The following is a 27,091-nucleotide window of genomic DNA, read 5'->3' on the forward strand; positions in this document are numbered from 1 at the left end:
ACGAGGAGCCGCAAGAACGCGCCTTAACGTCGACGAGTAAGCTCAAGAAGTGCATTTAAACAACAAAAAGATCCTTTCTTACTAAAGCACTCTCATCAAAACAACCAAAAGAAGTTTGGAATACCATTCATAAAATTTTATACCAGCAGAAGAAGAAAATAATTTACAAAGAGGTGGCAATCCACCGCAATGATGAACTCAACCTGTTAGGTCTTTGGAAAAAAGCTAGAGGTTGTACTCCTCTAGAGAAAATGACTCTAAAAGCACAATTCTTCCTTTTTACAAAGAATTAATTAAAAAAAAAAATATAAAAAAAATAAAAATGACACAACACATTGAAAAAGTTGAACAGTACTTTAATCAAGGGCAGGTAGGTTTCGACCCATATTTCTGAACCTAAGTACCTTGGATGTCTAGTTGGGTCACCTCGAAGAGGTCCGAGGACGGTCATCAGTAGAAACTAGACATCCCTATCTTCCTAAAGTAAACTTTGACCACTTTCTGTTCAACTTTGCTATTCTTTGTTTTTAACTCAGGTAATAAGTGGAGGCGTTACTCTCGAAAGATAAGATCATGTGTGATCAAATAACCCCCGCCCCCTGCTAATATTTTGTTTTAAGATCCCTATGCTCCATCTTTATTGCACAGTGAGTAACTACTGTTTCTTACCATAAGGCGTAAATTTATTTTGGTATTTTACATAATTGAATTGTTTGTTTATATATAAAAGGGTAGTGTAGCAGATATTATTCTACCCTGAAACGAAAAAAAAGGAGGAAGATAATGATAGAAAAAGTTAATTAGAAGTAAAAGAAGGTGCTCAACTTGTCAGCACCGGGTATGCTGTTAAATTTGAAAAAAATTATGCTATACTAATTCGGCTATGTTTTTTAAACCATACTTAGCTTTTATTAAAATTACTTTTCATTGTCAATTATTTTTCTTTTAATACTTTCATTTTAGTTATACCGCCAACGACCAAAATACGTTCCAAAAGATAAAGCTGACATCTGGATGTTTTGTTATGCTGAAATAATGAGTGACAAACATTCAGATAATGAAGCAGAAGGATATGTACATCAACCAAAGTTCAGAAGTGAAGAAGTCACTGAACTGCTTCACTTAATTGATAGCAAACGCTTGGGTAAAGATGAATTGGATGCAAGAATACCTGGAAGTTACTCAGATCGGGATATAAGGGTAAAGGTTGGCCAAGAAAGAAAAAAATTTACAAAGAGGTGGCAAGCCACCGCAATGATGAACTCAACCTGTTAGGTCTTTGGAAATAAGCTAGAGGTTGCACTCCTCTAGAGAAAATGCCTCTAAAAAGCACAATTCTCCCTTTTTACAAGGAATTAAAAATATATAAAAAAATAAAAAGGACACAACACATTTAAAAAGATGAACAGAATTTTAACCAAGGGCAGGTAGGTTTACTGCTCTATCGTTGCAATGTATCTACCTGTGTACCATTTGGTCGAAGGCTATGGTTGTGTAGTGACCATTATTTAAGTTGCCGCAATGGTTGATAATAGCCCTTAATTGAAAATTTTTACGAAATTTCACTTCTCCATCTACGGTAAAAGGTATGGAAAGGGTACCAGGGTAAGTAGTAATACGAGGGGCAATTTTTTACACAAGGCCGTTGGCACTGGCAAAACGTTTCAGCTGTAAAATGAGATAGGAACCGCACGACACTACCTCTTTTCAACTAGAGCAGTTTGATGAGCGTTGCAAACATGGCAGAAGTAGGCATTGGAGTCTGACAACTCCTCGCTTTCAAAGAAATTATCTAAGGAAGATTGTAACGTAGGGTGCAGAGAAAGTTGGATGCATGGTGATATAACTTCTGAGGAGCTGGTAATATGACACGAATTGCAAGTGGTTGATGTCTTGATAGGCAATAAAAGCAAATAAAACTGAAACAGCATGAATAAATCTGTGTACGCGAAAAATGACGAAAAAAAATTTACGCGTTGATTTTATGGTCTGTGGCCTTTTCGACGGAATGGGTGACATGAAGTTCTTCAATGACTTTTTTACTTCCAAACACATCAAGCCAAGAAATGACCCTACAGTTTGGCGGATAAAGAGATCGAAAATCACGAAGACCTACTTTATAGCCAACAAATCAATCCTTTACTAGAACTTACTACTATTCCCCGCCACAAGCTGTAATGATAATACTTGTCTAAAGACATGTGGTTATGGCTATGTAGATGTTATACCCTCTAAAGTTTCCGAAATAATCAAAAATCTTCCTTGTTGCAAGGTTATGCTGAGATCGATCACGCTGCGTGAAAAAATTAAAAGAAGAAATTTCGAAAATAGGGAGAGTAAAAGATCCTTGCCACTGGCATTCGCCTGCACACAACGCTACCTATAGCACCGTATCACCTATGAATACAACAAAAAATAAAGTATTGAACTTGAAAATCGTGCATGTCGAGGCAAGTTTATTATCTTATAAATTTGAATGTGCACGTTTTTGATTTTTTTTCCTTTATTTATTGGCAATGGAGAAAGATTTATTCGTTGCATTGTTAATATTCATTAACACAAACTACCTATCAGGTTGATTTCGACAGACAGATACGCGTCAATTGAATAACCAATGAAATCAGAGGAGCGACTTAAAACCATTATACACCAGTTTGACTCATGGCACATCGGCAAAGCCCGTATCAAAAAATTTTTGCAAGCTTACCGAAAGGTTAGGACGAATATAATATCCGTTCTAATCACCTAAAGTAAGTAGGTCGTAAAGTAAGGTAATTTTAACAGTAAACCAAGTAGCAATGTTCGTTATCTTACGCTGCTATATCATTGTAGGTGTACAGATGTTCGACAGATGGGCACATTCAATGTAAGACAATTATATTGGTCAATCGCAACCTGTAACGGTTAATCGCCCACCTTTACCTTCGAAAGGATTTCATTCTAGGCTGCTCCGAAAATACTTCTCGTTGCTACAAATAATATGAATAGAAACCCGGTACTTCAAAACGGCAATTCACCCAGAACGGAAATGGATATTTCTAATACGGTTCTGGCAACAAATCATTTTCTCGTATAAGACACCTTTATTTGTAGTGTGACTTCCGCTGCCAAACTAAATCTAGTTTGGGTGTTCATCAGCAGAGGAAACACCCACACTAATTTGAAGCAACCAAGCCGACTATTCGAGCAAAGCAACGTTGGTCTTCCGAAGAGCTTACACTTCTTGCAACAATGGACTCAAACCTTCCACCAATACTAAATTCCTCAACCAAGCCCTACTGGAATTGTTACCTCGTTGATCGCTGAAAAGCATCAAAGGGGCTAGAAGTAAAAATGCTTAGTAAAGCGAATCCACTAAGAACGTCGACGCGGGGCAGATATTTAGCAACTCAATATCGATCCAACACCAGCAGCCACTCAACAACATCTAAACGCAGATGGTCCTGAATTCGTACCTGCAACGTGTGATCCAGCTGAGGACTTCATTGCTGCAATCCGTGATACATCCTTGTGCGACCCACAACTTGATTTTATGTGTAAGTCAAGAGCCAAAAATAAGTATCAATAATCAATAAAAACACTTGGTTAAGAAACAATTTATTTTCACGACGCTTTTCGTAATCATTTACATTATCAAGTAAAAGATTATATCAAAGTAACTAGCATATATACATTTCTACAGTAAAAAAGTAATCAGTCAATTAAAAGGCTCCAAAATTATTACCTTAAAAGAATGTATAAGCAGGGAACGACTGAGAATAAACAACTTATGAAATAGAAGAGACTAGAATGACGTAAGAAACAAACTACAAAACATATGACAAAAGATTAAAAAAATAATTTACAGAGGTGGCAAGCTTTTCTTTGGAAACAAGCTAGAGGTTGTACTCCTCTAGAGAATATGCCTCTAAAAGCACAATTCTCCCTTTTTGCAAGGAATTAAAAAAAATATAAAGAAAAAAATAAAAATAAAAAGGACACAACACATTTGAAAAGATGAACAGAACTTTAACCAAGGGCAGGTAGGTTTCGACCCATATTTCTGAACCTAAGTACCCTTTGATGTCTAGCTGGGTCACCTCGAAGAGGTCCGCGGACGGTCATCAGCAGAAACTAAACATCCCTATCTTCCTAAAATTAACTTTGACCACTTTCTGTTCAACTGTGCTATTCTTTGTTAACTTAGGTAATAAGTGGAGACGTTACTCTCTAAAGACAAGATCATGTGTAATCAAACCCCCCCTGCTAATATTTTTTTTTATTTGATTTTGTTTTATTTTTGACTGGGGTAATAAGTGGAGTCGTCACTCTCTCTCATAGAATGGCAGTAGAGGTATCACCACGTTCGATGACTTCAAACTGTGCAGTTTATTAATTCATTCAATTTATTCGAACTTCAACCTCTACCACAAGAAAACAATGTCTCGATTTGGACTCTCTTCCGTATAGTGTTTTTCGTTATATTTGGTTTACAATTATTAGTTTGTTATTTAAAATATTAATTTTGTTTTTGTTAATTCTCGGGTGTGGTTTTGAAAGCCTTCTGTCTTAACTGTTGCATAAATCCTTAGTCACACCAGACATAAGCATTTCAGAAAAATGAGTCATGAACTGTTGTGTACATTATAAAATTTCCCACATTCGAAGCGATAGTTGCGTTTATTTTTTTTATCTATTTAACTGGTCGTTCTCTTGTGGTTACTTAAAAAAACTGCTGGTTCTCCGTTGGTTACTTCAAAATACTGGTAGTTCTGTGGTGGTTACTTCAAAATACTGCTGGTTACTGCTGGTTCCTACTTTTCGTAAAAGCGATTGTGCCCGCTTTACGGACTGATAGGTTGGTTTTGCTACACGAATAAGTCTATTGGCGTCGTCAGATGTCTGTTTCGGACGCATCTTGGCGCTGCATATAATCCCTTCCCACCATAGCTTTCTCAGTCCAGTTTAAATTCTTCTTTTGTTTTCAAAGCATTTTCAGACAAAAAAAGTAAATCTAATGTTTTGCCCTTACTATTCTTAATCAAAGACAAAGTTTGTCTGCTTCTTGTCGCCATAGACAAATTATCACTTACTTTCTTGATAGCTTCTGTGGTTGTTGGCTCATTGACATTCAATAAGTACAATGCTTGTGCTTTTCTGCAATGCTGTTTAGGTAGCTTAGGACCAGCAATTAACCAGATATAGTGTCTGTTATTTCCAAAAGGGGCCATGGCTGAGAAGGAGAGTCCCAGATTATTTAATGCTCGTAATATTTGATTGTGCTCTCTGGGTAGATTAGTGGTTATAGCTCTCGTACTCTGTGCGGGAGACCGGGGTTCGATTCCTCTTGACGGCGATTCAACATAGCCCCGGGTTAACCCAAGCCATGTGAGGGAAATTGGGAAGATGGCACACTGTGTGGGCCGTTGGATGTTGCCGGGAGTTGCCTAGTAGAGCGCGGGCTCTAATTGGGTCTGCATAGCTCAAAATGAGCATTAAATACTCTAGGACTCTCCATCTACGCCATGGCCCCTCTTGGAAATAATAGACAGGTTATATCCCTCGATATTTGTGAGGCTAGCCATGTAAAATATGCACATCTATCTATCTATCTATACCAAGGGAGGACTCCTAAAAGTGTCGTTACTTTGCATGTTGTTTAGCTTGCTTCTCTTTCTGCGTTGTTGGCAACATGAATGTGAATGATTTTGTGAGAAATGGTTCGACATGTGATTTGCTTCTGACATAGTGTTTTCCTTGGTTGTTTTATAACTTAAGGCGATTTTTGGATATTTTAACAACAGTGTAAGGTTACTTCGGAGAGGCGAGCGGAATAGGAAAAGACGTTGGAAAATCTCGAATGCACGCCAGGCTTTCTCTAAGAATCCTTATCAGGCTGGAAAAAATATTTTAGATCTCAAATGTTCAATAAAACTTGAAGTTGCCCAGGATGAAATGGATTCACACAAACATTCAACCTTGAACGATCCCTCGCGCCATATACCTCTTTCAGATCTCCCTGGATTGCCTTCACCACCAAATCTAGTCTTAGCTTTCGATTCTTCCAAGCTAAAGTTCAAGGATTTCCAAGCTGTCCTACATTCTCGTAGAAATGCTTCTTCTCCTGGCCTGAACCAAATTCCTCACACAGTATTTAAGAATTGCCCTCATATTGCATATTTTCTGTTTAACATTTTTCAAGCTTGTCTAAAGAAGTCTTTTATTCCGGTGCAATGGAGAATTGCATCAGAAGTTTATATACCTAAAAACAACACACCTTGTCCATCCAACATAAAGGATTTTCGCCCCATAGCTCTTCTGAATGTTGAAGGAAAGCTCTTTTTTAGTTTGATTTCCAAGCGGTTAGAATCGCATATTATAAAGAAAAACAACTTCATTAATACTTCCATTCAAAAAGGTTGTATGGAAAAAGTTCCGGGTTGCTATTGTTTGGTCCACACTTAAGAATGCAAAGTCACAACATTCTTCACTTTCTGCCATATGGCTTGATATTGCTAATGCGTACCCTTCAGTTCCGCACAAGCTGATTTTTATGGCTCTCAGACGCTATGGTGTACCAGAATCATGGATAAGGCTCATACAGCTATACTACGATAGCCTGTGGAGTAAGTCTTTTTCGGCTTCTGCTCCTTCCAGTTGGCATCAACACTGTAGGAGAATTTTTATCGGCTGTACACTTTCCATTATACTATTTCTTGCAGCTATAAACGTTATTATTGAGTATGTGTGTGTTACCCCCAGCCTTATTGATACTGAAGGTAATAAAAACAAAATCCCAGACCAACCCCCAATAAAAGCTTTTATGGATGATATGTTCTTAATGTCCACGTCAATTCCAAGTACTCAAAATTTATTAAACAGGTGTACAACAGCTCTTGATTGGGTAGGCATGTCGTTTAGGCCTTCTAAATCACGCAGCATTGTTATTGATAAGGGAAAAGTCGTCCAAAGTTCACCGTTTACAGTTGGCAGCGAAAAAATTCCATCCATTCATTCTAATCCAATTAGGTTTTTAGGCAGAACAATAAACTCATCCTTGTCTGATACTGCTGCAATACAAGAATTTCTAAATGATGGCGAAGACAAACTTATAGCTATAGGCAGGTCCTTTCATAAAGGGCTTCATAAGGTTTGGTTTTTACACCATCTGTTAATTCCCAGAATCCGCTGGCCATTATTAATTTATGAAGTTTATCTATCTACTATCACGAAACTAGGGCCAAGATTTTCTGTTTTCATTAGGAAATGGTTAAAACTACATCATTCAATTTCCAACATTTCCTTATATTCCTCGACATCGCCTTGTCCTTTTCCCCTGAAAAGTCTTGCATCTGTTCTGAAATCTGCCAAAATCAGTGGACATCTGTTTCTAAGAGATTCTGTCGACCCTTGTGTGTCTAAGTGCGTACCAGATTTGAAAGCTGTAAATTGGAAAGTTAGTGAGGCAGTTCTTTCGGCGGATAGTCAGCTAAATTTCAAAAGGATTTTAGGTTTGCATCCGACTGGTCGAGCTGGCTTAGGGCTCTTAGACCACAAAAATATACCACCAAAAGGCACTTATGCTTACTGAAAGCTTGTTTCCAATATCATTGAAGCAAATGAAGAAGGTATTTACCATGCCAGAGCTGTACAGTTGCATTTGCAAGGCAATTGGACGAAATGGTGCTCTTATGTGAAAAATGGCTTATCTTGGAGAACAATTCTTTCACTGCCACAATGTCTAACTTCCTTTTGTATACGGGCAACCTACGACACCCTTCCCTCTCCAACCAATCTTGTGAGATGGGGAATTGAGAAAGACAAAAGTTGCATTCTGTGCAAGAAACCATCCTCAAATGTCTCTCACATATTGGGTGCCTGTAGGACCTCCCTTACGCAGGGTAGATACACATACCGTCATGACTCGGTTTTAATAGTTTTGATTAAGGCATTAAAAGAGTTTTTGGTATCATATTAACCTCTTAAGGTTTCCAAGTGCAACAAAATTAATTTCATTCCGGCCGGTCAATCACCATCTATGAAGAGGCATACAAAGTGTCCAGGCCTTCTTCACCTTGCTTCCGATTGGAAAATACTGTCAGATTTAGATTCCGTTTTAGTTGTTCCACCATACATTGCAATAACACAACTACGCCCAGACGTGTTATTAATATCCAGTTCTTCCAAAACTGTAATTATGTTAGAACTGACTTGTCCATGTGAAGAGAACACGGAATATTGGCACAAACGAAAGCTTAGCAAATATTCTTCACTTTGTTATGCTATGAAAAACAATGGATGGATTGTGCATTTCTTTGCCATTGAGGTGGGTGCAAGGGGTTTCTGTTCAGAATCAGTAAGGACCTGTTTTCGTCGCCTTGGTTTCCCTAACAAGCCTTTACGTTCCCTATTAAAATCCCTAACTTTCACCTCCATGAGTGCTTCTTTTTACATCTGGATGTCTCGAAATTCTACCACTTGGGTTGAGCCTGAAAAGGCCCCAATCATTTCCGAAGTTTCTTCTCTTACAAATATGGAATGTAAGAAATCAAAAAACCCTGAGAAATCTTCCGCAAGTCACACAAAATCTTGTAAAGTCAAAAAACCCGAAAAACTTGCTACAAGGTCTTCCAAAAGAACAGTCGCATTGCCATCTAACCCTGATTTTAGGAATAGCGGTCTAAAAGACTTGAGAAACACATGTTATCCAAACTCCATCTGACAATAGCGACCTTAAGCAAAGACGACGGGGACTTCTCCAGAACGGCATTTTAGCAAATGACGTCATTTTTGTTAAGACTATTCATGCTCAGAATAAGGCGATTCCCCTTATTGCTCCGTCCTGTTCAAGTTGAGCACCTCAAACACAAGCTTTTGACGTAGTGAGGAAAACGTCAACAAAAAAAATTAAATGCCTGATGAAAACGTTGCCACTACTGGTAAAAAAAGGTAAGAGATCATGTCTCGTAACATACTACAGGCCCCCTTCCTGTTCTCCTTATAATTTTTCGATGTTTGCTATCAATAAGCTTGGATTCAGCGAGGTGAGCCAGCAAACATGTCTGTTCCGGGGCTAGCTAGAACAGAGGAACCTCTCTCCAAGAAAGCCTCTCAATGGTTGTTCCCCTCTAAAACATGGTCCTCTTCTTATGAGATTTTAGCTAGCAAGCTATAAACACACTATTTTGTTCAAACAAAAACAATAAAATTGTGACCTTGCTTTCTCTCTTTTTTTGCAAAATATAAACAAATTTATTCCCTTTTAGACCTGTCATGGTTTGGAGTGAATCCAAGGATGAATTGTTATGCAGAGAAATTCTTTTATATGAACCTTTTCAATATAAAGAAAGAACCAGAGAACGAGGCAATAGCTGGAAGATGATTGCAGAAAGTCTTAATTCTGTGAAGCAACATGTCTTTCGAGTAGATTTACGAGCTGTGCGTGAAAGATTCAATGTAATAAAAACTAATTATGAGAAGAAGAATCGTGAAGAGGAAGCTGCAAGTGGTATCAGTCCTGAAGAAACAAAACTTGATGCAGCAATACGAGACATAGTTGAACGAATGAAAGAGTTTAATATTCAGTTTTCACATATATACATTTTTATATTTTATTATATATTACACGACTTGTAAATTTACTTTGTATAAGTTGACTGACATACATTTATTTTTTATTTTATTGTTTTACTGTATATACTCCTCCAGAATTGGCGGTTCTAATTCGAAGAAGGACGATGTTTGTGAACCATATAGACAAGTGCGAACATTGGTCAGTAATCCACAAACAATGTACATTTTACCAACTGCACTAAGTTGCACTTTTAAATTCTTTTTAAACTCAAGAAAAGCAAAATAATTTAAAATTTCACCGAACACCCATTCTACGGCTACCCTAACTTTACTCATGCTCTTGTTGTAATTTAATTTTTGTGGAGTTAAGTGTCCTCTAAATGGTGCTTGCAAATGACTTCGTAGTGGATAGGCAGGGTCACCGTAGATGCACAGTGGTTGTCCATAAACTGTGTTGGAGTACTGTTGGAGGTCTCCCAGGAGATTTGAGGCTCCTAACATCCCGCTATCGTGCCTTTTTACTTCCATTGGTCCAAATAAATTTGCTATAAGACCATTTGGGGCTACGACGGATTGGAATTTGAGTGCATGAACTCGTTTGTGTCCCTTGTATAACGCACGTTGGTTTTCGCCAGGCCTACATACTGGCCGGACTGTCCTGGCCTTACACACAAGCAACAATTCGTACACTTGAACCACTAGGACAAAGAAAGTAAAAAGAAAGGAATGAGATGTAGGTGGATTAAAAGTCACAGTCCGACCACCAAGTGCGTCATCACACTGCAATATACAATGTGAACTAAGGTTATGTCAAAATTCCCCACTCTTTGCATCCGCTTCTGCAAATAAAACGGAAGTTGTAAAATCTTCTTTCGATTCCAATCCATTGCTAGTTCGGTGATACTTTCTTCACGACCTAATGACATTTGGATTTCTTTTATTTAGAAATTCAAGTATGGAACTTTTACTTATTATCTAAACAGTGTATCAAATATAATTAAAATGCATATTATGAGCTGAACTTGAGGCAGCTAGTATTTTGTTGTATTTGAACAGCGAGATATAAAGCTAAAAAATTGTTCTGTTTCCTCTCCTGTTGATCTTCCAGTACCCTGGGTCCAGAGACCATCACATTTTACCTAAACAAAGAACAAAAAATCGATAGATTATATACAATTTCTTCTGCATTAACAAACAGACTATGACACAAATATATTACCTGACAGAACAGACTATGACCTTTTGGATGCATGACAGACAGAGCTGGTTTGATTTTGTTTATGACTGATTTTTCAACGCGTTCAATAAACTTCCAAAGTTTGCACATAATATCAGCAAACACAAACTGTACATTGTTCTCGACCATGTGGAATTTTATTAGATATAAAGGGTATCCATACACCTCACTACGTTTCATGTTTAGCGCTTTTTGTGCAACAATATGTCTGCAAGCAGCAACTTTTAAACCGGTTTCGTCCAATGTTGCATTTTTTCTGGAAATGTTTTTAACTGCAGTCCAAATACCACCACATTGAACGTCCAGTTGCTAATAAAAAAAACAATGTCAACTTACAAATTATATATAAAAACCATTTAAGCCACTTATGAAAATAGACATGTCATTCCTCTTAACGTTTGGTGTATATAGAAAACTACCTGTCTGGTCTTCCACCCCGCAGAATATATAGTTTTCATGTAACGTCCACATCAGCATCATTTTAAATAAATACATTCTCGTAATAACTCTTTCGCCTTCTCCTACAAAAAAATAATAATTAGTAAAATTTTATTTTTCTACCAATAATTTCCACTTCAGTCAACCCATTTTTGATACAATGTCAGCTTACAGAATCATAGGCTAAACATAAGGTGTTCAAATTACTGGCAGATTTGACATGACAAAATACAGGCTAATGCTTACGTAGTAAAGCATGAAGTTGATCATAAAAACATATTTTACATCCCTGAAGAATGATATCGGTATAATTTACAATTTCCATCCACATGCAATGAATGTTGAGAAATACTACAGCTTGGGCATTTCATTTCAATCTCATATTGGCAATAACACCACTCTTTAAATGCCAAACTAAATTGATGTGAATATATAGTTCCGATCTAAAATGTAAGTGTAATCACCAACAAGATGTGCCCGAGATCCTTCAAGTTGTTTTTGACGAAATTATTGAATGTTCCCCTTTGGTTGACAATCTACTGTCTGTAACTGTGACCACAACAACGTCATGCAACTCCTGTTGTTTCTCCACTTCCAGGGAACAAAAGGATTCAATTTTAATTTTACCAACGTGTAAGTCAATAGCTGACTCTTTTAACAAATTTTTACAACCTCAAGAACTTCTAGGTGACAACAAGTGGTTCTGCCCCCAGTGTTCATCGCATCAAGAGGCCACAATTGAAATTCAGATTTCTAATTGCGGCGACTTCCTTGTTGTACAATTGTGGGTCTTCTTTTAAAGACAACAAGTTAGTCCATTGCTTGCCTAAAAAACATCATGTCTTAAAGGTAGCATCTCACCCAACTGACGATGTGTCTTTCAACAACAAGTATAACTTGGTTGCTACCATTAACCACTCAGGTACATTAAAAGCAGGTCATTACTGGGCCTTCATTAAGGATCAACAAAACACCTGGTTCAAATGCAACGATCGCTGTATTTCTCAAGTAGACACATTCCACTTGAATAATTCTTCGTCATACATACTTTTCTTTTCCAGAAGTTAGCTTATTTGTATGTCACACAACAAATGGGGCAGGGAATCCATGACTCTAGCGGTTTTATTTACCCCAGCTGATTTATGTTGGTCAGTGCACCGTGAAACCGGAGTTTGCTCACTCTCTCTTTGTATAGAGACACTGTAAGAAGCACAGCAAGGGGGCTTGATATCATATCTTGTCTTTGGGCTTAACGATCCCACTTATTACCCCAGTCCAGTAGGGAGGCAGAGTTTGCTCACTTTGCTTTCAGGATTGACAATCCTGCTGCCCTTAGTCATTTTAGAAGAAGCTTTGCAAGGGGGGTAGATTTTCTTATCTGGTCTTCGTGGTGTTACGCCCACGCATATTACCCCAGTTATGACAGGCTGGTACTGTCATTAGGCAGGTCCACAGCAACAATTATCTGTGTAAGGCTGAGTGTTGGAGCTCCATAACACATGTGGAAAGCTACAGCCAGGGTCACAAGTCCTGGCGCGCAGATAGTTGTTTGCTTCTTAAACACATTCTCTAAAGAATAATTTTAAATTTATCCGTTTAAGGATATTCACGTTATGATAAGTTTTATTTATCTCATTTGTACCTATTCAATTCATTTTGAATTGCTTTAATATTTATTGTTTAGTGTTGTGTTCTGTCGCTGTTGTATTTTTCGGCCTTCTACGGTCAATGTTTTTTTGAAAAATCTCTAGAGGGTTGCAACCTCTAACTATAGTAGAACCAGCTGTCATTAGACAAGAAATATCATTACAGCTAGCTGTTTTGTCACCTCATCATCAATTAATAAAAACAAATCCAATTGGTATATATACAATCGTCATTGCCCAAGAACTATATTTATTAATTAAAAAATGTGGAGAAAGAGATACAAACCCTTCCATTCTTTAGTGTAACATCATTCAAGGCATCAAGAAACGACCTTTGTGATGTTCCTGGCATTCTTTTGCGAAAGAGGTCCCATGTTTCAAATACCACATTATGAATAAGGTAATTAAATTTTGTAAATGTTCCAGGCCAATATCCAGAAAAAATAATTGTTTCAAGATTGAAGGGATCAAAACTTTTGTTACAAGTCTCACAATATAAAAAATACTTGTAAAGTTCATATCGACCTATAATAGGGGAAAAAGCATTTCAATCAAACAGTTTAAGATGTGTATATACATATATATTGGTCTATGTTCCTTAAAAATAAATTTGATTTTAGGATAAAAATACAAACCTGGCATAGTTACAATCACTACCACATCATCTAATGGCTTTCTAACAAGGTTTTGTGAATTACAATACATACAACATTTTATCTTTAATGGCATCAAACGATCTAGGTATAAAATGCACCAGAATCTTATAAAAAAAGTAATAATCATGCTGCTTTAATAAAAAAATATAATATGAAACAAACCTAAGTTAAAAAGCATAGCATATATTCCATTCACTTACTTGTATACTGCAATTTTAAAATTTCATTGTATGTTTCCAATGGTGATAAAGGTATAGGATATCCATTCACAAGGTATAAGTATTGTTAGAAAGATCTGCAAAAACACAAAAATCCACAGCGCGTAACATTTAAATAAGCATTTTTCTTTTGAAACTTACCATCAGAGACCTGCTTTTTCTTTTTCTTTTTAGATTTGGTGTGCATTTTTCTTCTTCTATAAATACGGTTGCCAGAACTATCTCTTTCATATACAATAATGCTTGTCGCACGTTTCTTCCTTATTTTTCCTTTAGGAACTATGAAAGATTTTAACTTTTCGAATGGATCCATCTTTAAATTATTTGTATACCATCTAGATATATGACAATAAAAAAATCAGCAAGTTTGACTTATTGGTTGGTTAAAATCAACTGAACACAACAATCTACCAACAGAAAGTTTTCATTATTTACGCTTTTTATTTAATTTTTATCAATTCGTTGGAATATAGACAGACACCACTGCTTAACAATATAATTCGTCTAGTCAAGCCTGCTGTAGCTAGCTATGCTGATAGCCAGTTTGGCTTAACCTACAAACCAGATATCCTGTGATCTAGACATTCCTTCTTACACTATTTTTGACTACCGTAATGGAGAAATCCATGTTATGATCTACAGGTTAGGAATCAAGCTCTGTCGTCAGAAATGTGTTCCAGTTTTCGTATTCATAATGCGCAGCTAGCATATTGGTTTTACAATAAGGAATACGATGCTGTGCATGTCTGTTAGCTTTATATGTTATAGTTGATTACTTAAGTATATATTGAGTATATTTAAGTATATTTTGTTGACCAAAATAAAGTGAAGGCCCATTCTAGCTGTAAAACATCTGATTTGGTACAATAAATGCAAGACTTTAGAATAACCCATTTAGCTACCTTTCTACTGAAAAAGAACTGTCTGTCTTCGTGGCTTCCTATAGTTCGATGCAACGACTTTGTTTACTCATTTTTTCGTTCTTTAAAAATAGAAGAACATTACATTGCCACGAAGCCATCATAAAGCAGTGATGTGAAGCCACAAAGCCAGTTACTAGCTAGCTAGCTAGCTAGCTAGATGTTAAAAGATAGCTTATAGCTGATCAGAACTAAATAAAACAATTATCTTCAATTAGGAAGTCTGTGTGCCAACACAAAAGGAAAAAACATAATATCACTGGTTCAAGGAATCTGATGCCTGATCATATAGGATAGGATCCCTGGTAGGTAGAGCCTAGCTATATAATAACTGCTAAACTGCTAGGCTATACACTATGTAACATGAACATGAAATGACACTTTTCTCTTATAATGCAGATCTTTGCTGTCCTAGTAAAAATGGCACTAGCTAATTAGCCTTTAAATCAGTCTTTGCCAAAATTGTTACGACACTTTAAAATTCTAATTATTTACACACTTTCACCCCCACACACCCCAGACAATGTTGCACTCAGGTTTCTTGAAGACAAAAGTTTGCTGCTATGACTTTCACAAGTATTTCTTAAAATTAATTAATACCAAACCAGGGGCAACAGGCGAATTGCTCTTGTTCTCCCTCTTTGTCACAGCAAAGCTACCATCTTTAACTAAATACCGCCGTGCATGCATTTCTTTTTCATGTATAGCATTAAAATCGTAGCCGTAATACCCTTTCATTCTATACATTAAAATCAAATGTGCGGACATGTTGCAAAATTGTATCGCATAAACCAATCAGACTTTACATAAAATGCGCGAATGTTATTTCACAAATCTATAGCTACAGATACGATTAACTTTCGACATGTATTTCTACTAAACTGACAATTACCCAAGATATCAGAATGATGGCGTGATATCAGAATGTCTTGTTTCAAAGCGGCAAAAACTCTTGGAAACGAGGTTGGCTTAACTCTGCAAATAAACTTAGGATCATCCTAGTATGGTTGTTCTTGCATTTTAAAGCTCAATTGTTTTTTAATCTTGTTCACAGCAGCCTATTACCTTACCAATAATTTTTGAAGAATCTGGTGAAACTTAGCAGGGCCTGAAGGAAATTAATTTAAACTTTAAAACTAACAACTACCGAGAGCAATGGAAGCCAACATTGAAAGTTCGCACCAACACACACAAAAAAATGTTAAAATATGCAGTGAAAAATAGTACATCGCAACTCATTAAAAAATCTAATTAAAAAGACTAATACTTTAAAGTAAGCTTACGAAAGACAATATAAAGTAATTTTGCATTCCCCATAAAAACAAGAATGTTAAAACTTAAAAAAAAAACGTATACGTGTAAAATCACTTTCTATTTTTGACACTGTGTTCCCATTTGAGGCGACTTTGAATTTGAGTCATTGAAAATTATTCAAGACAACGCCTTCCATCTTCTGTTTTCTGAAGCACCTCGTTAATTCGACTCCTGCTAATTGGTCCAACGGTAATGATGGATTTGGACACCCTCCTAAGCATGGCTTTTAAATTTTTGGAAAACAATACTTCAGAAGAGGTGCAATTCGAGGTAAAAATTCTTTATCGATATTTGAGGTATCGCCATCATGCTGCCTTTCTTCTGAAATCGGCTCTAAATGTTCGACAACAGCGTTGCTGTGATCTCCTTCTGATACAGCAGAAATTCGTTTCAACTTATCCAACAAAGTTTCCTTCCTCAAATTTGGTAAGGGTGACGTCGATGTTTTTTAATGGGATGTCTTTTAACCCTATTCGGTCCGGGGTTTTTCGAACATACTATGGGGGGGGGGGGGGGGGGGGCAGATCCCTCAATAACTTTTCATAGGATTGCTTAAATTGAATAATACTTGGCACACTTATAGCACGTCTTAAAAGGAACAAAATGGTGGCAATAAATTTTTGCTTGCGTCAGCACATTTTCTGTGACGTCATCACAAGCTTGAACATTGTTAAAAATGCCACTATCTGCCTAAAATATAATTACTCTTGTTCTAGAGCGAATTTTTACATTCTGTTTGAAGTTTCTCAAAGCTAAATAAAAATTTTTTAACATATCTTCCGGTTTTTACATGGATCGGATAAAAAATTGCCCGAAAATCCGTTTTTTTCGATTTTCGGGTAAAATCCGACAAAATCAGGAAATCGGATTAGTCACGTGTCAAAATTATTCAAAATGATTCTTCTCGAGGAAACAAAGTTGTGTTGCAAGTTTCAAGTTCTAAGGATAATCCTAACAGGAGTTATTATATTTTCCCCATTATTAGGATTTCATAGAGATTTTAGGGGTAGTTTCGAGTAATGGCCAATATCAAAGTTTCTGAAAGGAATGGGACCTAAAAATGTAGCGTGCAGGTGTCTAATAGATAAATGTTGAAACTCAGTAAGTATCATAGCCATATAAAAAAGCAATCAGGAGTTATTAAAAAAAACCGTCAGGGGGGACGGAATCCCCCCCCCCCGGACCGAATAGGGTTAAGTTTTGGAAATTGCTTTCCATTGCCCTTACGGTGTACATGGATACGTTTTCTTCCTCGTTGTTGCTTGAAAACAGTGCTTCAATTTCGTCTATCTCATCTGAAGCCCATTTTTTTCTTGGGCTTTGCAGAAGAGTATTAGTAAAACTTTTTTTAGGACTAGCCTCCTTAGCATGAATGGTTTTGTATCTAAGATGATTCCCTACATTACTAGCCCCTCTTAAGGTGCTAAGCTCGCATCTTCGTACGTCATAATGCCTCCCTTGTGTTCTCTCGGAATGCAGCAGTAAATCAGCCACATCCTTGCTGCACTCTCGATGATGCTCTAATACTGCTGGCGAAGCAGACTTTGTAAACATCGTACATGTTAAATTTCTGTTTGGCCGAGTTTCACCATATACGCTAGCCCTTTGCCACGTAGCGTTTATTTGTCTGCTAAAAGTCACAAAGAGATTCGGGACGGTTCCAATTATTTGGGATCTGACTCGTTCCACAAAGATCTTTAAGTATTCATGGAGGTTTCTCCTTACGTACATTTTGGCTGGGCCGTAACTACGCGCTGTTTTGTGTTTTTTGACTTTCACTCTAATCATTTTGCTTTCCAACTGACTATTCTTGAAGTCATCCACGGTAACGCTTGACAGAACTCCGGATCGATGCGAATTTTGTAAAAAAATCTGCACCAACAGATATTCTCGCATAGTACAGTAGTCTGATTGCCTTAAAGTAGGGTACGACGAAGATAAGTATTCGCCGAATACCTTAATCACTTCCCTGGTATCTTTAGACGATTCGTAAATTTTGATTTGTTCTGGTGTTAACAGAACTTCTAGCTCTTCTTCATATCGCAGTGCTTGGTGCTCTCTGGCAGCCGGATTTAGACCAATTTGATACACGAACCTAAAACATACATATAATACCAGATTAATTTCTTTTTTTTTTTTTTTTTTTTTACTTTTCAGCTCTTTCTGTTATAAAAGAAGTAGTCGTTAGCCCGTGGAAAAATCCACAGGTTCGCGATCAAATTTTCGCCCAGCGCAGTAAAGCTGCGACGCAACTATTTTTAACAGGACCCTCGACTATTATATAGAGACTACTAGTTGTAACTAAAGTAAAATAAAGTGTTTTTAGGAAAATCTAAATACAACAAATGAGATGTTTACCTTCATACGACCCTTGTCGTCGGGTGAGTAGTTTCTTAATGCCATTTCTTCGTTGATCAAAAAATCGTAGAAGTGCATGAGCGACGTCAAGTACTTTTTTCTGGTAAGTGGTCATATTTTTGACTGTCGCAGTATGCTCCTAAGAACTCATCTCGAATGTTATTTCCATTCAAAAGGTCTGATAAATCATTAGATTTCAGAGCTTTTAGAATAATTTTTATGTTACATACGGCATGCAATGCAGTGCTGCTCTCCAATCTTCCGCCATTTACAAAAGTCGAAAATTGCCTACACATTTCTAATATTTCTTTATTAGAAACGGCAATTTCAGAGCTGGTACCATCATCTTTCTCCTTATCTCGTAGAGCAATTACCTTGGCATCCTTTTTGGACTCTGCAACATAAGTAACGGAACTTTCACTGACCGACTCTCTGAAATCAGGAATAGTTCCTGCGAATTCACAGTTCCCACGAATAGTTTCGCGTCTCATATAGGGCGTCTCTTTTTTCCACTCCTTTATGTTGTTCATTGCATCTTTCACAACGACCGCTTTCTGCTGCCGCATATGACGGGGAGGGTCGTAGACCTCCTTTGCACAAGCTTTTACAGGACAAATTCGTTTCTCTCATAGGCACGGCGAAGAGTTTTGTTGGCCATTTTACCTATATATAAATGTAAATATTAAAAATAAATTCAATAGCCTTTTGCTTCATACGCACAAAATTTAAACAATGGTTCAGCGGTTACGTCTGTAAACTAAAGGACCTTTAGTTTATACCCTTTGTATTTCCCTTGATGTGTCATTTGAATTTCCGAAGAGGCCTGAACTGAGTCTTTTTTCGCTGCTGTTTTCTCACAACTTGGTGCTTCAACTTCGGCCTCTGACTGGCTGGACTAACTCGTGTTCGTGTGAAGATCTGGTCCGTTGAGAAGAAGATCGTTTGCCTGAACAAGTAAAGGTGCTTTGAATTTAACACAATAGTGAAATTTAACGCAATAAAAAACAAAACTAAACCTCGTTGTGCCTCTGTTTAAGCTTTGGGTACAAGCTTTGGGTACATGTTAAAAATAATCTACGTAAAAATTTCAGTTACCAACTCAGCTCACAGGATAGATAATATAGTACATACGACTAACCTCTTTTTGAGATATCCCCCTTATTGTACTACATAACAGTGCCATTGTTTCGGGGTATAATACCTTTATTACATAATCAAAGTACTAAAGTAAATTGAAAATACGTATTCTAAGCATGTAGTGTTTCTAATCCATAAACAAAACGCAGAAATTGAAAAGAACTTACTGTCATTTTTTTGAGGCAAAACATTTTCAGCAATGCAAAGCATATTGCACTATTTTGTTCTTCAGTGAAAACACCGAAGCAAACTGACATGTCTAACGAAGCTGAAAGATGAATAAACAATCTTTGTATAAGTCACTAACTCGTTTATAAAATGCTATACATAAGTAAAATTTACACCTCTTACTCTTCCGCCAGCTTTGTACCGATTACCTCTCTCACACGATGCCTAAGTAATGAAAAAATTGTTAGTAATTGAAAGAAAAATGAACTAATTAGACATCATTACAAAATAATAGTAACCTTGCCATTAAATATGTCCGTTATCCTATTTTTTAAACTCACAACCATATCTGAAACCTCAGCAACTAAAATATCTTTAGGAGCCCAATAATAGGAGTTTTAAGTGTTTTACTTTTACGTCAAGCGATAAAAAATATTTTTTTGGTTTAACCAAGATGTGCTAGGCTTAGGCTAAAGTTACTTTTTATATATTAGCGATTTGTTATTACCATGTTTGTGGTTAGCAAATTTTCCTGTAAATTTTGGTTAATGTTTAAATGCAAAATAATTTTACTTGCACTTTTTTTTAGCTCTTTTTGTCCTTCATTAGTATCATCTTCCTCCTACAAGAAAGTGTAAACATCAGAAAAAGTTACGTTGGTTTTCAACCAATTATGGACATTAAATTGTTTACAATTTGTTATACCTCTTGTTTACGACAGACATGTTCATCAACACAACTCATACAGAACTGATTGGAATGATCAGATCATTGACCTAGTTAGCAGGTTGTTGTTTCAGTTGTGACAATGGAGCAGAGGAAACACTTATAAACAAAGCAAAATCAAAAAACTTTAAGACTGCTACGCAGCAGACTAAGTGATACAGGGAAGTAACATGGAAAGATCAAACCGGCACCCCTACATTTTAAGGCAATACTGTACTGATGTGTTGATCTTAAAATGCTCCTAATTATTAAGGAATAGGAAAAGATAAAAATCAAACCATTGCAGCTCCGTCAGGATCTAGATCAACATTTAAGACACCATTTTTATAATAAGAAGCTTTATCGCATTTAAAATCATCATCGACACCTGCCAAGATATTAAATGTAATTGATATAATGCTCTACAGTGCACAAACAAAATATGTTAGGGGAATTTGAAAACTTGTATATATACCTTCGTTAGTCTTCTTATGTATACCAATAACCTGAACAGAGAATTCATTCAGAACTAAGTAAAATGCTTTAAAGTTTAAAGTCAGTTAATCATTCAAAACAAATATTTCGATTTCAAAATTTAAAGCATTCGCTTACCACGTTACATTTACGTAAGATGCTCCGCAGAAGCTACCCAAAAAAAATTCACAATGTTTATTTGCTGAACAAAAAGTATTTCCATCCTCCACTACACCTTTGCATGCAACACAGTAAACATCATTGGTTTAAACAACAAATAAATTAATTTTACTGGTTACTGTGGTATTTTAGTTAAAATACAATACAAAAATGCAATAATTCTAAAATCTACCTCTGAAACTTGACAATCCGACTGATCATCCACAACAGGTTTTTCACCATCATCAGAAACAACTGATGTTTTAAAACGTTTAGAAGGCTGACCATCTTGTTGATTACCTTTCTTTACGTTTATCAGCATTAGTCTCAATGTCCTATAAAACATGATGAAACATACATGCATAAGCAACCATAGTGTGAAGCCACTTTCATCCTCCATTTATTTTTAACCCCTCCCCCAGTTTGGATGTCCCCAGTTCGAGAGCCCATCCCCTAGTTGTACGCAAATTTTATATTTGCAGTGACATGAAAAATTTAAATATGGAATGATAAAGAAACTGCATGTTAACAAAATGATAAGCTGACAAATGTCAATTGAACACAAAAATTTTTAAAAAACATACATCTGAACAAAACTTGTACAATAATTTAATGAGAAATAAAAAATCTTTTACAAACTTTCAAAAATACAAACTATATTCCAATTATCATGCATCCCCCATTAATTTTTTCCCCCTAATAAAGTAATAATTAATTCCCAAAATTTGTGGTCTCCTCAAAGGTAAATGGTTTACAGAGTGATGTCTAAGTATTAAAAAAAATATGTAACGACCTTTATTCGAAACGGTTGCTTGCATAAATCCTAAAGATAAATAGAAAAAGTAAGAGTTTAAGAAATCATTTCCTCTCACACTGTAGGATAAATAAGTTACCTTTTCTCTCCATGGGAGTCCAGTGTCATTATAAGTATATCGCAATTTAGTTTCTTTTGATATATCCGTACTTGCAAATAAACACAAATGAGGAGTCCCAAAGACATCAATTTTCTTTGTAACACTGTTAACATATACAGAGTCATTTATAAATTTGCCCAGCTGTGTAGACATTGTGCCATCGACACTAAAATTGCAAGAAGTATAAGTATCTAATCAATATATAAAATAAACCCTAAACAGCAAAGTTTGGGATACAAAATTTATAAACGGCCATTTGTCTTCAAAAATCATAGGAATAAGTGAGAACAAGTACACACCACAGGCAATCTTTAGCATCCTTAAAGTAATACATATAGCATCCCAGATTTTTCGCTTCATAATCCAAATTTCTAATTGTCGCTTCTTTCTAATCAATCAATTCCGCACCAAATTCAAGTAAAACGTTTCCTTTAGTAAAATCTGTTGCAGCACACACACCAAAACCTAAAAAATACATTCATGATTTTAGAAAATGTAGCTTTATTTCTTTAATTCAAAAAAATTCTTTTAGACACTAAAATACATACTCATTTCAGCATTAATGAAATGCTTAGTAAAACCATCCTGATCTACCTGTTGCACACAAAAATTTCTAGCTTTTTCCAGCTCCTTGTCTTTTGCCTGAATGGTATTCAACCTACTCTATGGAAAAAAATATGGTAGCCGATATCTTATTAACCTATTATAAGCGTATATACACATTATACACATTAAATTCATATACTTAACTGTGAAACTATCATGTGTGGTCTAACCATATGATCGATTAATTAATCTATTATGTAACAGATATTCAACAATGTGTTACGTAGATCATATTTTACTAACAAATATTGTTGAATCCCTGTTAAAATGTGATGTTACGAAGCATTCTGATTTTCTGGTCTTTTAAAAGAATAAAAATAGCAAAGGAGAAAACTTTATGTATTTGTCGTTCTTTTTCAGATTTGAAGTAGTACATAAAAGAACCAGAGTTATTCAATTCATAATCAGTATTTCTAATTGCAGCTTCTTCATCACTGATTAAATCCCCAACATATTCAACACTGAAACTTCCTTTAGCAAAGTCTTCCGTTGTAAAAACTCCGTATCCTAAAAAAAATAATAATTGTCATAATAATCTTAATACCATCATAAACATTTTTAAACAAATCACCCTATATATAAGCTATGCCTATCCGTATTGTTTCAGTGTAATATGTAAAACAATCTATGTTTCAAATTTGCCCCATACTATAGGTAATACCAGCGTTAATAGAGAAATATAATAAATTTGGGTTACCTATTTCATCATTAATAAACAGCTTTGTTAAACAACTTTGATCTACTCCTTTTGTGCAAAAAGTTTTGGTCTTTTTAAATTCGGAATTCTGATTAACACTTGATTTGGCCTATGGGAATAAAACATATATATCCGACAATACCAGTGAATCTTTTTAACAAAGTATATCTATCACCTTTAGGTCTAAAAAATTTTTCTTTTCAAAGGAGGACTCTTATATTTTTTTATCTTCGTCTATTTCTTCATCGCTGCTTACTACATCTATGCTTTGGTTTTGGTTCTTTTCAGCATCTACATTTTAGACTTTTAAAAAGTGAAAATTCTATGTTAACAAACCCTTGGTTTCTTATTACTAAAAAGTTGATATTAAGTTTACCAGAACTACTACCCGAATACTGCTTCGTAATTTGCGCTCCTCTGTCACAGCGCCTCGTGGCTAGTCGTGAATGTCTGGCGTGAAATCCATTTAATTCCCATAGTCCCGACATTTTAGTGACGGCACTTTTTTCCCTGCTCTTTTCATGGATGTTTTGCCTTTCCTTAGGTCGCAGTTTGTGTGGAATAATTATTTGCAAAGATCCAGGTACCAATTTCCTTTTTGCCGTTCTTTCGGGACAAAACACTTCATTTTGAAGGCTCCAACTTTTATATAAACAGCTCTCCGTAAAGTAAAGAACATAAGATAGCAATTCTGTTCTATTTATAGCTTTTCCTCAGGCATTTCGTCAATTTGGATGTCCTGCACATCTTTTTTTGCTGCCTTTACTATTATTTCTGAAACCGAACGCTTACCACCAAGACATGTTCGTTTTTAAAGTGATAATTTTGGTAATCTTGGGACACGCTTTGTTTATGCGGAATTTATTAGTCAAATTTCAGGTTATCTGCTCGGGCAACGTTAAAAACGTGATGTGAATCATTTCTACGAAATTAGAAAAGTCTTTTTTAAGCGGGATAATAGCAACATGACTTGCTAAATTTTCTCCCTAATCTTTGTCAGAGCATCTTCAGATGACAACTAGTCAAAGTAAAAAAAACTATAAGAGTAGTGGTATTTCACTGTTGCTTACGCTCCCACCTATAACTACACTTCCGATGTCTTTTAACAGACTCAGACTAGAGTTAAGCTCAACAGGGTCTTTTTTCTCTGCTGATTTTGCCAAACCCGTCCCCTTGGCTGTGGTTCCGCTAGATAGTAGATACGGGCAGTGGGAATCTCGATGACGAGCCTTTTGGCTAGGTACTGATATATTACTGTTTAAGTGATATATCATGGTGCCCCATATCCAGATATTTATTTGATGTGACCTTGTTTTATTTACACTTTTTAATACAGCGAACCTTCTCCATGAATTAGCATATGGATGTTGGAGGCTGAATCTAATAACCTTGTTTTGCACGCGGGTGAATAGACTTAAATTACAAAAATCCTTCTTCGCCAAATTCCCTTTAACAAGATGTTTATTTCGCCGAAAGATGTATTTGCAATGCTGAACCAATCGTTCGATGCTCTTTTAAGGTTGGGCCTATCGTAATGGCGGATTTTCTGAGTATGGGCATCATTCAACAAAGAATCAGCAGTATGTTGAAAATGCATTTCGTTGGCTTTGATAATAACCAAGTCTGGCCTAAGTCGTGTGCCATTTACGTCAAATGCAGGCTCCACGAGTACTTTATGCCTGTGTTTCAAGGCAATGCTTTTGATGTATCTGGGAAAAGTGGCCTTGTTGAATAACGTGGGATAACGTTTCACCCACTCTTTGGCAATGCCTACATTTGGTGTTGGCATCACGTCCTCTGTTACAGTTTTCCAGCGTAGGCAAGCGCCCAATGCGCGATGGAACTTTCCCGAGATGATCGAGGTAATTCCTCTCTGCCACAATTGTTCTTCTGTGTTGTTGCGCATTTCGCATAAGGGTTTGCCATCAGCCATCTCTAAATAGGGGTTCCTTCTTTAGGGCGTCTTCGACACTTCGCTCACCTAGTATAGTCAAACATTTATGTTTTAATACAGCCTTTGACTCCAATGTCAATAGCACTTGAATTACAGGATCAATCGAGTTAGTCGGGCCCAAAAGGTCTTTCACCCATGTTCGGATAGAAGACAAGAAAAGTTAACAGACCTTTTGTAACTAGTCCAAGGATCATCTGATCAGATCATCTGTCTTAACTTTTATATTTCCATTTGATTATGGGGCGGTGCCCCGTATACGGATGACATTCGTATTTATTCCTGTTACGTACAGTATGTAATCTATAGTAAAAATTTAATCATCTTTGATGTAAGTAGGGAGCTTCTTTTTCGAGGGTGAAGGGACAATCTAAGCCCTCGATAACCCTAGGGGTCTATCGTATATTACGCCCTTATCATTTACCTCGTGGCGTGCATGAAGTGTTTCCAGATTCGTATGGATCCCTCCATCGATCGTACCACTATCGTTTTGACTACTCCAGATGCCTCTTTTTGACAGTTCTAAAGGTGATGTTAGCTGTTTTGAATCTTCAAGTTACCTACATCCGCAGACCAGGCTTATCATAATATCGTTGTTTTTGTAACCAAGTGTCTTTTAGTTTCAACTGTTTCATATGTCCAAATCACAGTTTCGCTGTCACAGTTGACACATTGACTACAGCCAATTCGTTGTGTTTAACAATCGCCAGGTCAGGTTTGAGCCTTGTTCCATCCGCAGTGAAGACTGGTTCGACGAACATAGTGTTACTTTTGATCGCTAGATCCTTCAAGTAGTCGACAATCGAGTGGTGCCTCTTGATACATGGGAAATGCGTATAACCACAATTTCGAATAACGTCAACGTTTTGTTTACTCAGTTACAATGCCGATATTTCTTTTTGACGTCTTGGCCACGATTGGAATTTTCCAAACTTGGAAGTCATCCAATAGGTAACTTCAGGAACTCCCGATATGTCTTGCCGCTGATGATTAAGGTCCGGCCGTTCATCAACATTTGACTGTCGCCTTGACGACCATCTACCGATTCGTATAACTTTGCGCTGAAGTCCGATTTCGTTATCCTGGCATCGTGCAGTGATGTTTCGCCGAGCATAGTCATGCATTTAGTCTGCAGTTTAGGAATATCTACGTCGGCCGAAAGATGAGAATTGCTAAGTCTTTTGAAGATTCCAAGGAGTGGAGTCGTCTCAGAATAATGTGCGGTATTGTTTATGCGGAATTTATTAGTCAAATTTCAGGTTATCTGCTCGGGCAACGTTAAAAACGTGATGTGAATCATTTCTACGAAATTAGAAAAGTCTTTTTTAAGCGGGATAATAGCAACATGACTTGCTAAATTTTCTCCCTAATCTTTGTCAGAGCATCTTCAGATGACAACTAGTCAAAGTAAAAAAACTATAAGAGTAGTGGTATTTCACTGTTGCTTACGCTCCCACCTATAACTACACTTCCGATGTCTTTTAACAGACTCAGACTAGAGTTAAGCTCAACAGGGTCTTTTTTCTCTGCTGATTTTGCCAAACCCGTCCCCTTGGCTGTGGTTCCGCTAGATAGTAGATACGGGCAGTGGGAATCTCAATGACGAGCCTTTTGGCTAGGTACTGATATATTACTGTTTAAGTGATATATCATGGTGCCCCATATCCAGATATTTATTTGATGTGACCTTGTTTTATTTACACTTTTTAATACAGCGAACCTTCTCCATGAATTAGCATATGGATTTTGGAGGCTAAATCTAATAACCTTGTTTTGCACGCGGGTGAATAGACTTAAATTACAAAAATCCTTCTTCGCCAAATTCCCTTTAACAAGATGTTTATTTCGCCGAAAGATGTATTTGCAATGCTGAACCAATCGTTCGATGCTCTTTTAAGGTTGGGCCTATCGTAATGGCGGATTTTCTGAGTATGGGCATCA

The sequence above is a fragment of the Hydractinia symbiolongicarpus genome, chromosome 13 (assembly GCF_029227915.1).
Source record: "Hydractinia symbiolongicarpus strain clone_291-10 chromosome 13, HSymV2.1, whole genome shotgun sequence".
NCBI classification, from domain to species: Eukaryota; Metazoa; Cnidaria; class Hydrozoa; order Anthoathecata; family Hydractiniidae; genus Hydractinia; species Hydractinia symbiolongicarpus.